This window comes from Ylistrum balloti, unplaced genomic scaffold (genome assembly GCF_031769215.1).
Source record: "Ylistrum balloti isolate Yb309-2 unplaced genomic scaffold, AGI_CSIRO_Ybal_v1 Utg369684, whole genome shotgun sequence".
NCBI lineage: Eukaryota > Metazoa > Mollusca > Bivalvia > Pectinida > Pectinidae > Ylistrum > Ylistrum balloti.
In genome coordinates this window covers 71,020-87,860 of record NW_026781923.1, presented here as the reverse complement: position 1 = coordinate 87,860, position 16,841 = coordinate 71,020, and positions in this window count along the sequence as shown.

Below are 16,841 nucleotides of genomic sequence, written 5' to 3'. Positions count from 1 at the left end.
ACATTTAGAGGGAGTACATTTAAAGGGGATATCTACATGTAAAGGGGATATCTTCAAGTTTGTAAAGGGGATAAAAAGGGGATATCTACATTTTAAGGGGGTATCTACGTTTATTGGGGATATCTTCGTTTAAATGGGATATCTAAGTTTAAAGGGGATATCTATGTTTAAAGGGGATATCTAAGTCTAAAGGGGATATCTACATTTAAAGGGATATCTACATTTAGAGGGGGTTATCTACATTTAGAGGGGGGTATCTAAATTTAGAGGAGGTATCTATGTTTAAAGGGGGTATCTACATTTAGAGGGGGTATCTATATTTAAAGGGGATATCTAAGTTTAAATGGGATATCTAAGTTTAAAGGGGATATCTATGTTTAAAGGGGATATCTAAGTTTTAAGGGGATATCGACATTTAAAGGGGATATCTACATTTACAGGGGATATCTATGCTTTAAATGGGATATCTACATTTAGAGGGGACATCTACGTTTAAAGGGGATATCTGCATTTAGAGGGGGACATCTATTTTTAAAGGGGATATCTAAGTCTAAAGGGGATATCTAAGTCTAAAGGGGATATCTAAGTTTAAAGTGGATATCTACATTTAGAGGGATATTTACATTTAGAGGGAGTATCTACATTTAAAGGGGATATCTAAGTTTAAAGGGGATGTCTACGTTTTAAGGGGATATCTTCATTTAAAGGGGATATCTACATTTTAAAGAGGTATCTACGTTTAATGGGGATATCTTCGTTTAAATAGGATATCTACATTTAGAGGGAGTATATACATTTAAAGGGGATATCTAAGTCTAAAGTGGATATCTGTATTTAGAGGGGACATCTATATTTAAAGGGGATATCTACGTTTAATGGGGATATCTAAGTTTAAAGGGGATATCTACAATTAGAGGGGGGTATCTACGTTTAAAGGGGATATCTACGTTTAAAGGGGATATTTACATCAAACTTGTACATCAACAAGGATATCTATCTGGTCAGGGATACATACAATGTACAGTGATGCTGTACATCAACTAGGAAACCTTTATACCGTTAGTATATTGGTACTGTACTGCCTCCCACAAGAATATGGACACAGCTATAAATAATATACATATGAAATGACAGCTTTGACAGACTGCATTATGATAGCACTCCCCAAATCTGGTCAGCACAGACAAAAACATATTTTCCATTTTGGATGTATTCATGCAAATTTCTTTATTGATCACAATGTTATCACTTTCAACAAGATACAGAAAACAATAAAATTATGACTCTGCAGTCATTTATCCAACATTGTATGAATGTAGATATGTTTATGTCTGTCTTACCAGAATCAATAAGGGCCCTCGAATCAGACACCAAAATCAGTGTCTCCTCCTTACAGTACAGATGACCACTAAATTGATTATGTCCCCATACTGTTTAAACATCTTTTGATACAATTATCTCTTTTAAATGAATATGGATCTAATAAAAAGTAAAATGCACTTTTCATATATCATGGAGGTCTATAAAATCTTCTAAATTTTACTCATAAATTTTTATTCTTAACTTAACCCAACTTGATTTGAATAGTTGTATCAGATTTCTGACTTGATTTCAATATCTACATCTGATTTCTGACTTGATTTCAATAGCTGTGTCTGATTTCTGACTTGATTTCAATAGCTGTGTCTGATTTCTGACTTGATTTGAATAGCTGTATCAGATTTCTGACTTGATTTGAATAGCTGTATCAGATTTCTGACTTGATTTGAATAGCTGTATCAGATTTCTGACTTGATTTCAATATCTACATCTGATTTCTGACTTGATTTGAATATCTACATCTGATTTCTGACTTGATTTCAATATCTACATCTGATTTCTGACTTGATTTCAATAGCTGTATCTGATTTCTGACTTGATTTGAATATCTGTATCTGATTTCTGACTTGATTTGAATGGCTTCATCTGATTTCTGACTTGATTTCAATATCTACATCTGATTTCTGACTTGATTTCAATATCTACATCTGATTTCTGACTTGATTTCAATATCTACATCTGATTTCTGACTTGATTTGAATATCTACATCAGATTTCTGACTTGATTTGAATATCTACATCTGATTTCTGACTTGATTTGATTTGATTTCTGACTTGATTTGAATATCTACATCTGATTTCTGACTTGATTTGAATGGCTTCATCTGATTTCTGACTTGATTTCAATATCTACATCTGATTTCTGACTTGATTTGAATGGCTTCATCTGATTTCTGACTTGATTTGAATGGCTTCATCTGATTTCTGACTTGATTTCAATATCTACATCTGATTTCTGACTTGATTTGAATATCTACATCTGATTTCTGACTTGATTTGAATATCTACATCTGATTTCTTTGGAAATGATTTACACTCTCAAAAAATTGTCAGTAGGATATAAGATATTGTGAAATACCTTTATACAGCTGTTTTATATTCTTTTTAAGTGAAATAAACAGGTAGATTTGAAATGGTTAACATATCAGCTTAAGTAATATCTTATATAACTGTCAAATACTGTGAAATCATTAATTTTTATTTAGGGTTAATTTTCATTGATCTGTTTAATCCATAGACTCATATGTCCTCATTCTCTTAAAGTTAGTATAATTAGATTTATTAAACAATACTTTTCAATGAAATTTTTAGAATATATGAAAATTCAGCCCTGCAAAAATGATTTAACGGAAATCATTAGGCCTAATGATGAGATATATACATAGGTATTATTACTTTGCTCGGAAAGTAATACGAAAGTGTTCAAATAAAGGAACATTACCTATATTAAGCACATTCAAGATCTCCGAGGTAACACTAATTACTCAATTAAATTCTCACGAGCTGGAAGGTGTGGTATTGCTTTATTTAATTTCATAGATGTGCCTCAACCATAATGTATAAACAAACAATATAATATAGAGATGAAGGTTACTGTAATCCAGGGCCTAAAGATAATGAAAAATCTAACAATGGTTCTTAGGGAGATTATAGATTCTTATTTTTTTAAGATAATTTAATGTTTTCTAGAAGAATGGTTGCTGAAGTACTCCTCATACAAGGAGATGGGGAATGGTTTAAAACATTGCAGCAAACTCTTTCAATGGGCCCGGAGAGATTTTGTATGAAATGCTACGACAAATTTGAAAAAATCAAAAGGAACAGTTAAAGCCCAGAAGATCTCTTATTCAAAATACCAGTCCTGTAGTATGTACTCTTTCAACACTTACACCACACCTAAATCTTAGCCATTTGTTTGACAGAGATTTAAGACAAAATTTCTTTAGGCAGACTCCAGGAAAGGATAACTGTATAATCTTACCTCACAGTGGGACTTTCATACCAAATATCAGTATCTTTGTACACAGGTCATGTCTTTCAACACTAACACCGACATCTTACCATTTTATTACAGACAGACAAAATTAGACACAAATGTTCCAAAAAATGTCAAAAAGCTGTTTTCCTTCCACAAAAAATTAGACACAATTGATCCAAAACATGTCAAAAAGCTGTTTTTCTTCCTAGATAAACCACTTTAATCAGATTCTGTTAAGATAGTAAAGCCTTGAGGAACTCTGTTACCATATATCTGTACTGCAGTATATTTAAAAGGTAATGTTTTTCAATACTTGCATGAAAATCTGGGTTATTTTGTCTTTCTGTCTACAGGCTACTATCTATACACTGGGAGACGGTTACCTAGCTCTGTAAAACAACAGAGGAGTATTAGGTACAGTTGGAATCCTAACCCTACCAGTCTGTCATCAGCCTGTCAGTTTCTGACTCTCATCCGAGCATGAGTGACAGGGGAGATCCAATTATCCCCCCTACATTAATCCTGATGTTCTTTTTATAGATTGACCAATGCTAGTATCCTCCCTAAGATATTTCTATGTTTTCTTCCTCTTATAAGAAATTATGTTCATTGTCAGTAGCGATGAGGAGTAAAGCAACCCTGATTACCACAAAACGTGTGTTTTGTTATCACTGATAATATTGTTACCACCATTTGATTATATTGGTTTTCCTGCAGATGTAGGTGTGAGTTCACAATTAATTGAATATATCTTTGTAATCACATAATTGATTTCCCAATATGTTTGTGTGAATTTCATTGTTATTCCTTTAATGGTTGGCTTTTCCATCTGATTTCATTTTACCCACATGTACATGCATGTTGTGTGTGAGACATTAAAAAAGATAAAATGGGTTGTAGTGAAATGCATGGCAGTAACATTTGTGCAAAGACAAGATAGAATCTAAGTAGGTCAGAAAGGGAGATAACTTTTGAAATGTTGAGTACTTCAGTAGATCTAATATCATGTCTATTTAGAGCAAGAGGCTTTGATTTTCTGATGATTACCTCCCTGATTAAAGGTAGAAAAACAGATTTTACGAAACAGTAACAGTAGATATGTGGCAAGGACTTATTTGTTTTGGGTGAAGTGTTGCTGGAGATCAAAACAATTCAAGTTTGAAGAAAAAAATGATTTGGGAGCTCATTTTGAGCAATTTATGACAAGGAACTTGACAATTTTAAATCATATCCACTTAAAACCGAAAAGCTAGCAGAAGAAAGACTGCTGCCCAGTAGGGACCTATAGAGATCATGTATATGATTAGGTACATATGATAGGAGGTTGAAGCAGAGCTGGAACAAGATTACAACTTCTTGAGGAAAACTATCTTTTTTAAGATGTAATAAAAGTCATCCTGAGAGCGGACCTTAACTGCCTGCTTTGTGACGATCGGTCATAATCGCTGTCACAGAGGGTAATTAATGTATCCTTCACAATGAGAAACATCCATTACTGTATTCAAAAGGTGCAGCATTTTATAGAATTACGTGTTATGTGATAATCTAAGGACATCACAATTGAAAGCAAGATGTTATGAAGAATCTTGGATTTGGACACCAAATTCTTTTTGATAGTGTCATACCAGGGTTACTTATCAAGTAGGACTTGATTTCAAAAACTTGATATTTATACGTTTGTATGTATTGTCATACTAACAACAATAACTGTAAATAACTCATTTTGATGTAATCAGATTTTAGGGCAGTGCAACTTTTTAGCAAATAAGTACAATAATGTATTTGTGCGTCAACAATGAGTACTATATAGACAGCATATAGACACTGCTAAAGGTGATAAACTAAGATTACCTCTAACACAGAAGTTTACAGTACTTACATCACTTGACCTGCATGGAGAATTTGTAACTGGAGTTCAGTGAATAAAAATGTTATTCTGACTGTCAACACTAGAACATGTATGTCCATACTGTTAAGGTTTCTCTTTTGATAGCTGTCACAATAGGAAAGACTCAGTTTTTTCCAAACTGGTAGAATCTTATGTCTCATTGCTAAAAATATCATAAAATGTTTTATCCTTCCACAACACGGAACATGTGACTAACACAAACAGTTCCTATACCTGTAAGGCCAGACTGCCAAGGTAAGAGTTGAATGTACCTGCTAATTGTTCTGGGACCTCTGAGTAACATTGATACAAACATAAGGTGCACATGTTGGTTGTGATTACCATGGTAATCGACCATATCTTCACCGCTAAATAGAATAAACCAATATCTGCTGAACCGCCCTATTTTTCTTGTATCTGTTACTATTTGTTACACAATTACATCTGTTTAATGTTAAGCTGTTATTTCTTTTCAATGTTTCTAGAATTGTAATTGAGATTCGCAGGAAAAAGAGAAGTTAATTCTAGCGTTTTATGAGTGTTTTTCGCGTTATTAGTGTAACAAACACATGCTAATGTTGGCCTTTGAAATCCCAGATAGCATTTATCACTTCAAATCACTTCACATTCTGGGTAATAAATAGCTTTGGAAAAAATGTGGAATATAGACCTTGTTCAGATGTGATGATATAAAGCCACCTGCATCAGATATAGTTATCAAAATAGACAAAGTTACGTCAAAACCCTCATGGTGAAATACAGAAAAACTGAGAAAGACAAGGGAAGAGATTTAAACACACGATTCATGTTATAGAATAAAATCATATGCTGTAATTATTCCACAATAAAATTAATGCTAGAGGATTGAATGAAAAATACACCAGTGAATTCAGGCACCTTTCAATACTAATTAGTAACAGTAGCACCAAATAATGAATCAAGAATGTGTCATACAGCTGTTTTGTCCTTCTAGATCTCATCAGTGATGCTTTGGACCTAAGTTTTAAACCTAGGAGGCAGCTTAGGAAAGCCAAAATTGATTGAAAGAAATGTCAAGGTGTACTAGTCCTGTAATTAGATAAATTTTCTAATAATAGATATTTAAGGTTCACTGCTGTCTAGTAGCATTGTGGAAAAATACTCTTGTTGATGTCCAGATCTTGTACCTTCAATCAAGGGTAATGTGAATGCACTGTTGACCTCTTGAGTTTATTGCAGGAATGTTTATAAATCAGTTACATGATAATCCTTATTTATCAATAAAGGGGATAGACCTTAAGCATTTTTGCATACTTAATTACTATAGTGCATTGTCAACAAATAGATTTTCAATATCCAGCCCGGAGACCTTCAGTAAACAGACTCGTGTGCAATGTACATTTGTACCTGAAATATGCAAATTAATCAAACTAGGGAATCATCCAATTATTCTTAAGTGTTATTGGTTGATTTTAATACTGAAATGTACATAACGTTTATTTGGGTTTACCTTAATATTTGTTTGTACACAGCACAACTGTGGCTCACCACTTCTTCCACGATTTGTGCCTTCCCCTCCCCTGCTTATCACCTGACTCAGCTGACCAATGGTCAATCTAGCCTAAAGAGTATCCCCTGATTCTGGTAACATTTGATCAATCAGTTTTAAGGAGCAGTTCTCACTCTGTTTGTAACTTAATCCTTCAATTTGGACTTATAATTCAGACAGTAGATGTATTGGGTACTTGCTGGGGGTTGCCCTTCTAGGTCAAGTACATATTGATAAATCCTAGTGAGATGTGTTATGTTTAATTGTAGTTACAACAGTTAGGTGTAGGTGGCTTTGGGAGTTTGTCTAGCTAGTGAGAGCCTAGTAAGAGTAAGTGCCTGTTGAGGACGGCCTCATAAATCACATCCTTACAGATACATATTCTAGCTACTAACTCAACAGCATGGGATCGCTCAAGTTTAAGGGATTGCCCCAATCATTTTGACCAAATAACCAGCTAAGATTGCCTAAGCTCGAGATCACTCAAGTTTAAGGGATTGCCCCAATCATTTTGACCAAATAACTAGTTAAGATTGCCTTAGCTTAAGAATCATTCCACTCTTGTCTGTAGTCGTTGAGATTTGAGATCACTCAAGCTCCACAAGCATGACTATTGACTTAGTTTAGAAGTTGATAATTGTTTCTATTTTCTTTACCATGTTGTGTAGATACGTTGTTTTGTATTTGACTTAGTAGTTATACAGAGCAGCCCCTAAGAATGCCAAAACATTATTAGTCACTTATCCTGAACAAGTTACATGTTTCTGAACAATACAGTTTGGAACTTTCTGTGATTGTTGTGTTGTGTATAAAATCTGGTATTTTAACATCTCTGCTAGAGTCCTTGTCAGTTGGCACAGGAATTTGGTTTCCCAAGGCAAATGTTAATAAGCTAGATAAATTAGTATGGTAAAGTGTTTTTAAGTCTTAGGGAATGTTGTAAAAGTTAGTATTTTTGTGTGGTTCTAATTTTCATGAATTTTACAATTGTATTTCAAGTGCAAAACATAGTCCAGGTTCAAATTTAGTCCAATATAGATAACATTTAATATATCAATATATTTCATGTTCCAACTACATACTGATTCTGGGAACTGTCCAAGTAAGGTAAGGACATCAAAAGTATACTATTAATTTGATTAAACACTGACAAAAATGTTAACTTGAAGGTATGACTTGCTCCAGCCTGTGAAGGTAGGAACTTGTAAGACAATGTGTAACCATATAGACTTTTTTTCAATACTTCATATTTCTGCACATCCATAGCAGGAAAAATTCATTGCATGAAATTCTCAAATTCAGTCCAGAAAAACAACAGATTTACAATGGAGTAATCATGAAGAAATATGAAATTGTCCAAACTCAGTAGGCTCATATGTCTGTATAAGAGTTACCATATATATAAAAGTGCAGCTGGATCATTTTTTATTCTGATGTCATCATATCTATATAAAACACTAATCTATGTCATATTAGTCGTGTTATACCAATATGTCCAATCTCGGGTAAGTGACCACCGTGTCTGATAAACATTCAGTGTAGCTCTTCAGACGATGGAGATTAGATTAGGCTATGTTCAAATGGTTTGTGAAGGCAATAACTGAATTACTGTTGTTTATGACAGAATGGATGTGAATTCAGTGCAGTTGTACCGAAAATATCATGAATGACTTCTGAAACAACCCTAACAAAGTGTTGTTGTCATCATAAGTCTGAAATGATTTGATTCTCTTTCTTAACACCCAGGAAACTGGGAAACAAGAAAATATTGACATGTTTGCAATTTTTTTTTAATTCCAACATAATGAAACAAGGATACAAATAAAAACAAAATTAAAAAAAACGATTTACACGTATACCATTTGAGTTACACTGGGGATAAGACTAAGTAATGAAGGAAGACAAACATCTTGGTCAATACAAGTAAAGTAAGTTATGCTACGTTCCCAAATGAGGACAAATAACAAAAGTGATCCGCCAGGCATGTTTATGGCCACGGAACACACTTAATCTCATATCATTCAAGGAAACATTTCTCAATGAGATCATGGTGGTGACAATGAGGCTTTCCCGTAATCCTCAAACAAGCAATGTCTGGAAACGCTACATCAGTGTGTTGTCACCAACATCTAGTATCCCTATGGCAGATCAAGACTGGCTCAGGTATACCTGATTATGTTGTCAGAAGTATGAGCGAAAACTGAAAAATATAAAAAAAAAAAAAAAAAACCCTCTTCTGCAGCTAGGTATTTAGGTCATTGATATATACCTCTTTTGTCTACAGCTGCCAGCCAACTCCCTACGTGGTTTCAGGAATTGCAATATGATGCCTTTTTTCATTTTTCAGTTGTTTAGTACCTATTAAGAGACCACTTTGTACCACTAGGTATCCTTCTCCTGAGGCCCAGAAAATGAACATCAACACACATATGAACTTGACAGGATGTTGGTTTTTCAGACTTTTTTCCAACTGGAGATTTTTGTTGTAGAATGGTTGAGAATTCTGAAAGCTTATCATAGCATGACAAGTCCTAGAAGGATGAAACAACTGTATGATGCAATTGAATTCATTGATTGACTTTACTGTACCTAACTCTAAATCTGTATTAAAAGGTTCTGTTCTAATCTGTAGGTATATGAAAGACAGCTATCAGACAACACTTTCTCTGTCAGTACAATAGTCACAATACTGATGATCCTGGCCCACCATCATGTTATTGAACAAGCATGTCCTCAGTCACCTTATTCCATGATAATGAATTTGTTTTCACAAACCTTGTCTGTTTATCCATGACTTACAGTGACACACTGCTGTGTTTTTATTTGCTTACAAACATTGATACATTAAGATATGAGTAAGACATGTGGAAGCTGACTATATGTTTACTTTTGGTTTGGCTAGCAGCCTTAATGGTAGACTACTTCAGACACTAGGATATAGATTTGCATTTCTGGCATCATTCAAAAAACAATCTTGTACTGGAAATGATTTAAACCCTATAAGATCATCCATTACAATGAACCCTGGGGTCAGATCTGGCTGTTTCACATTGCTGGACACCACTAATATCCAGTACGGATTCTACCAGATTACTGGTCTTGTTTTGTATTGATTTGTATTTTTCACTCGTATAGAATAAAAGTGACATTAATCTTCAAAACAGTTTGGAACATTCTGCAGCAATTCCACTCCTATATTTCACTAATATGAGAAAGGTTTTGCATTCAGTGAAAATAGAAAGTTAATAAAACTGCCATATATACAAGAAAATTGAAGCTTTTATTTATGTTAGAATGTTACTGTGTGTTCTGATCAAACCACTCACATCTATAAAGTTCTGTCACCTCATACATATATATGGATGTTATCAATCAGTTTGAAACTGATAGCTCCTAATGGCCTATAAAAAACATGCAGACATGCATTTCATGTGTCTGGAGATCTAGCCCTGACTTAATTGAAAGAATTAATTATACTGAGAAAAGATAGTTGCAATAATAAGACATGTCTGTTAATTATAGATCAATATATAGTCAGTAGATGTTTGTGATGATCAGTGTAAGTTCGCAGACACTAAATCAAATAATCACCTATACCAGGAGCCTACCTCAGCCAATTGTCTACTCGTTCTCATTATAAACTTCAGACAACATATACTCAATTATGTTATGATTTGTGTTGTAACGACCAAAGCTTACTTGTTAAGTTAAGCATTTTAATTAAATACACTGTAATATTTTGTGGCTATATTATAGCAGACTTATGTCACATCCACTTTTGAAACAGCCAGTGATATCTGGTAAACTCTTATGTCAGAGACATAAGCATTTTGCCGACTTACAGTTCTATCAGAAAAGATTAACTTTGTCAGACATCGTAAAGAAAAAACAACATATATATGTATATTAAACATGGATAACTCCTTGTTAGGTGTATAGATGGTGGAGTCTATTTTGTGAGGTAATCTAAAACAAAATCAAGTCCAATTTGGCACATATAAACGAAAAGTCCATTTCCTCCTGTCCACTTTGTTTGGTTTCATACATATATATTTTGGAATGTAGAAGCCATTGTTTGTGCCTTGGAGTGGTTGTTCCTAATCTGATCTGATTGCCAATTATATACAGGAAATGGTTTCTGAATTTTGTATATTGTTTATAATTTTCAAGAGCAGATTAAACTGCCTATAGGTCAAATGTCATTAGGTCAAATGTCATTATGTATCTGATTCAGTTAATGTATATCACTGTTCATGTCAAGTTGCTATAAAACCTTGGACTAATTTTAGTTTGATATTTTGGAACTTTTTCTTCAGGTTAGTGATGTCAATAGAATAGAAGTTCTGAAACAAAACTGGTAGTTGATTGTAAGAGTTTGACCTTTCAGTAACTACATAGTCACCTTCATCAGACAAATGACCAGTGTGTAGCGTACTGGTATTGACATAGGTTATGTACGAGGTGGTAAGGTATTGACCAACTATTTCGGCTGTATGTTAATCCTTATATGTCCACTAAGATGAAAAATAGTTTGGTGAGATCATAAACAGATTATATACTGAAAATTACACAAGGTGGTGAGAATGTACTTCAGTCAAGTTAGCTACACTTTGTTTAAAACTTGGTCATATCGGAATCCAAGACATCAAGGATTTACTAGAATTTTTGTGCTTAAACAACATGCTTTGCCGTCCGAGATACCATCTATCAGTGACGGTTTGGCACAGCCATGGGCAGACCAGTGTCTCAGATTGTGGCCAACTTATTCATGAAACACATGTAGGAAGAAGCAATAACCAGGGCCCCTGTAGAATGCAAGCCCAGTCGGTGGAAGCGGTATATTGATGACATATAATGGAAATAGTAAAAAATATGGCACAGAAAGATTTGACAGAGTGTATCAATACCACAGATACCACCCACAGCATCAAATTCACCTGCGATGAAGAAATCAGTGGCATTCTGCCATCCCTTGACACCCTCATAGTAAAGATGACCCTCAAAATATTGGTCGATAGGGAAAAGGTACACACAGACTAATATCTCAACCTCCAATTGCACCACCCCGTACGACAGAAAGGGGCGTTGTATGAACCTTGCTCAACAGATGTGAAACGATTGTCCCAGAAGAACAAGACAAGAAGCAAGATCAAAGTCACATCCATAGTGCCGTGAAAACATGTGGATACTCTCCTTGGGCTATCCAGAAAGTAAACCACAAATTTGATAAAAGCAAAATGACTTAACCAAGAGAGGAAATGCCAAGGAAAAGAACAAAATGAAAGGACATGTAGTCCTGTCTTACATCAAAGGCCTGTCAGAAATCATTCAGAGGATTTACGGTGGTCATGGCATGTCAACAGGTAGCCATTAAACCTGACAAGACACTCCGAAATATCCTAGTCCTTCCCAAGGTTAAAACATCCAATTAAAACATTGCAGAATGCAAATATGAAATCAGATATAATAATTGCGAGCCATCATATATAAATAAATGCAAATCATATTACACAGCAAAATCATTTAATTGTTCAGGAAAATTCAAAAGTAGTCGACAAAGAAAACCTTTTCAGGTGACTGGTAAAGGAAGCCATGCAGCAGATGAGGGGGGCCAATGACTCTTGTACATCTATAACCAAGTGTTAAACAAAAGCAAATTGACTACAGTACATTGTTACCGTCTTGTGTATTTTTTGTTCTATAAACTGTTTATGATCTCATCACATCACTTTTGACCTGAAAGTGTAAATAGGATTATAGTATAATCAGTTGATTGGTCAGTAGGTCAATTCCCTACCATCTTCTACACTTAATACATCAATGCTAGTACGCTTCACACTGGTCATTTGTCTGATGAAGGTGACCGTGTAGTCATCAAAACGTCTCCTGGTTGTGTTATAAGAATTTCTGTTGATTTTAGTTGGCCTTTCCATGGACTTTCATAAAGCCTGTAAATTTTAACTTAACAATGTTTAATGTTCACACTTACCCTGGTATATATTTATCTTGTTACAAGAACCGTCAACAACCGTTAACATAACATGTAATATTTCTACACCGACTTGGGTAAGATTACAGCTTGGCTACACCGTGGTATATTTTAATGTGATTGTCTGATCCTGATACTTATTAACTTACTCCTGTGGTAAAATATTCACAGTTTTCATCGAAGACCTATGACAGAATAGATCATTGATGAAAACATAGTTCTAACTATATCTTGTGTCAGACTTTGCCGTAAATGTTCCTTGTTTGTTCCTTAAACCCTAAAACAGTCATGTTTCACACCTGCCTGGTGATGCAATGCTTATTCAAACACCTGTATCCTTATCTCCTCATTCAGAATTGTTAAGATCAGAGTTAAAATAAGACAATTATAGGTCTAACTTAGACACTTAAACACATTAAAGTTTAACCTAGGACAAATCTGTTTAAATTGGTGAGAATCTATAACCTCCTATACAGTCTCTAAGGCTTCAACAGACCTGCAAGCCTTTTTAGGGAATCGATTTTGGGAATGTTCCAAGCGTGGATTAAGCTGTCAGGAGCTCGGATCGCCGTGTTCTTTGTGGTCCTAAATAGGGTTTCTAATGGATTTAAGTGACCATACTGATACAACCTGATGTAATATTGTATTTGTCAACATCACAGAATCCCCCTTAAGCATAGATAACAGGTTGATGCACAAGATGGCTTTTATTCACCGATTAGTATTTAGAGCTGGCACCAACACTAATCAACATGTCACGTCGTAGAAACATCTGAGAAGCTCATCACTTATCATGGAAGTGTTGTTTACTAGTGTTAGTTATCATGTATGGACTTCTGTTTGTGAAATGAAGAATCTTTACCAGTTCTTGGAGATTCTTGTCATTTCTGCTTTATAGATTTGCACTTTTACCTCTTGATGTAGCCTATCTGTTCCCATTCATAAAATAGGAAGCATTTTAAGAGGTGTTTCCCAATTTGAAAGTGTCACTTTTTTTTCTTCAAAGCTTTTCGAGACTGTATGAAGCAACTATTAGCAAGTTTTAGCATGCTCATTTTTGACAAACTCAATTTTTTAAATAAAAAAAACTCTACTTTTTAGCTCACTTATTCAATGTATAAGGAGCTAATGTAGTCATGTCAGCATTTGGAGATGCCAGCATCCCACCTTAAAATGTTAAAGATTTTAGCAAGTTTTTTCAAACACTACTGGAATACAATGCCCAGCTGGTCATTCAATAGTTTAGGCATTGATCTGAATAAGTATCAATATGTATATCATAATTTTGATATGGGGCCCAAAAGGGGGTAGTTTGTATTTATATGAAATATGTCATTATTAGGCGAGATATGCTGTTCCAAAACAGAACTGATTTTGAAATTTTACTGGAGAGTACTAAAATACCAATGCAATGAGACTGCATTCTAAAGGCAATGTGCAAATGTCAAGGTGATCATTGACTGTTGAAAAATGAGATGGGTGAAATGGGAACATACTGCGTTGGATTCATTTTCTGAGTGGGGTTTAATCCATTCAGTCAATCATTCTTAAAAGAATTTGCACCTTGAAATCCTTTATCCTGATGTTAAATACACACTTTAATATTTGCATGACAGATATTTTATAGTTGTAGCAGATAAAGTGTCCTATAACTTGATCCTTGTCTGCAAACATTATTACATCTCCTGTTTACAGAAACAACGAGGCTTGCTTCATAACAAAGGAAACCCAATCTATACATTATTCAATTTTTCTGGAGATGAAATACTGACTAATCATGCTTTGGTGTTACAGTCCTTTATGTTGCCTATAAATGATAAGGATCTCTCTGTTTATACTGGATTTGTAAACTTCACATGAATCCATATAAACAACACTATATTTCTGGATCGTCTAGATGTTAAACCTAACCTTTATCAAAACTACTAACCACCCTTCTTAGAATGACCAAATCTGGGTTACAGTCTTATTGTGATACTGCTTACTCAAAGAATTGATAGTCTGTGGATTTTAAAGAACTTCAAAGAGCTTTTGACCAATCTTCAATACTCTCTTCTGAAAACATTTCTTCAGTAAGACCATTTGATTTTTCCACACTGTACACCACCATAAACCATTCTAACCTGAAGAACACCTTTGTTCTCATCTCATTAGAGCTTTCGTTTCTTAGAAACCTCAGCGGCAGTACAAACATTTGGTTGGGAACTATACACAAGTGTAATTTATAAAAATGATTGATGACATTTTGTCTTTGAATAACAAGAAATATATAGACCATGTCCATCATATATACCCACCAGAATTGGAAATCAAAGACATGACAGATTATTCTACATCTCCCGCTTATCTCTATCTTTTCACTGCTACAAAACCAATGTGGACAGATTTCCAACAAACTGTATGATAAGTGTGATGATTTCAATTTCCCTATTGTGAATTTTCCATTTCTGGATAGCAATATCCCTGCATTCCCAACCTATGGTATTTACATGACCTAGTTGATTCAATATGTAAGGGCCTGTTCCCATTTTCACAATTTTCGGACCAGAAGTTGTCAACTGATGTGTAAACACGTAACACAAGGTTTCAAAAGATGCAGGTTGATGAAAAATTTGTGAAAATTTTACAGCGGTCGATAGTTATGTCATCAAGAAATATTCTATTTCTTTTATGAGATATGAAGTTGGGCGTGTTTGATACACGTTAGTTTGTGTGTTGGTTCCTTTGTTGTATACCTTTGAGAACATGACATTACTTACTTGGATTGACCAAGGTTTAGATGGCGGGTGTCGTCGATGAAGCAGAAGACACTTTCTCTTCCAAAACACTTGGTCTTATTCTCCTTGTCTCCATGTAAATCTTTCTTTTTCTAATATTTTGCCCTTGTATTATTGAATTTGAGTTCAGATTATAATTAAGTTGACATGTTGGCAATTCCTTGTTGTTTTTTTATTCCCAGTCATCATTCTTAGCCATCCTTTTATGGATTAAACATCACTTATTTATTAATTGTATCATGGGCTCTGTTTAGTAATATTACGGTTATGTATCATTATCATAAGAATGGATTAATGTTGCTGATCTACCATTATTTGATAGAGTTGTCAGATGTGTGGTTATGACATGTATGTACAATAGTGTTTCAAATATCTAGGCTTCATCGATCTATAACAACAACACTAAAATATGTTGTTTCTCAGATTACAATATTGAAATATTGTGGTGGCTGTCTTGGGTGCATCAGGGTTGTCGTAATTGTCATTGCTGTATACAATGCTTCTTTCCTCTCTGAAACAGAAAGTGTTTATGTGCTTATAGGGCAGGAAATTATATTCTAAAAATAGACTGGACTTTTATGTTCTCATCATTTTATTGGTGGTGTGTGGGGGTTGGGGGTGGGAGGCGGAAGGAAAGCCATAAAGTGTTATCCATAGTCATGTCCAGATTAGTTTCAAATCAATACCATATCTTGAGAACTTCCCATTATTTCTCCCATAGTTCCACACATCATAAAATTAAAACAATCATTAGAAAAGATTAAAAAGAGTTAAAGGTCACACTTAGAGTCAAAGGTCACAATGGACAGCTTCTTCAGATTCATCAAACAATGCTACTTATATACACAGAGTGTAGATTTAATGTCTTACATATTCTGTATAGATAGCAACATTCAGGTCAAGTTACAACACTGATCTAGGATATTGTTAACATGTCACCAAAATATCCTTAACTCCGATTAGTCGTGTTATCGCAACAGCAACTCTGTAGTAAGTGTCCTGTTTTCCTTGAAGCTGAAGAGCTTCCTGACAACCTGGTATGAAAAGCTAATTAATTTATGAAGGACTATCATGCTTGTATTTAGCCAATAGACGTAAATTATACCTCTTACCAGCTATATTTAACACAATAACCCACGATGCTTTTACGTCGTTATTGACAAAGTTTAATGGCGTTTCATCCTGAATGGGTTTTACTTTCACAGCTGAAGTATCAGTTTCGTCAACAACAAGTCCAGAAACTTGTTACTATGTGTTGATATGGGATATCTGATGTCTGACTTGGACAGAAATTAGTAAAT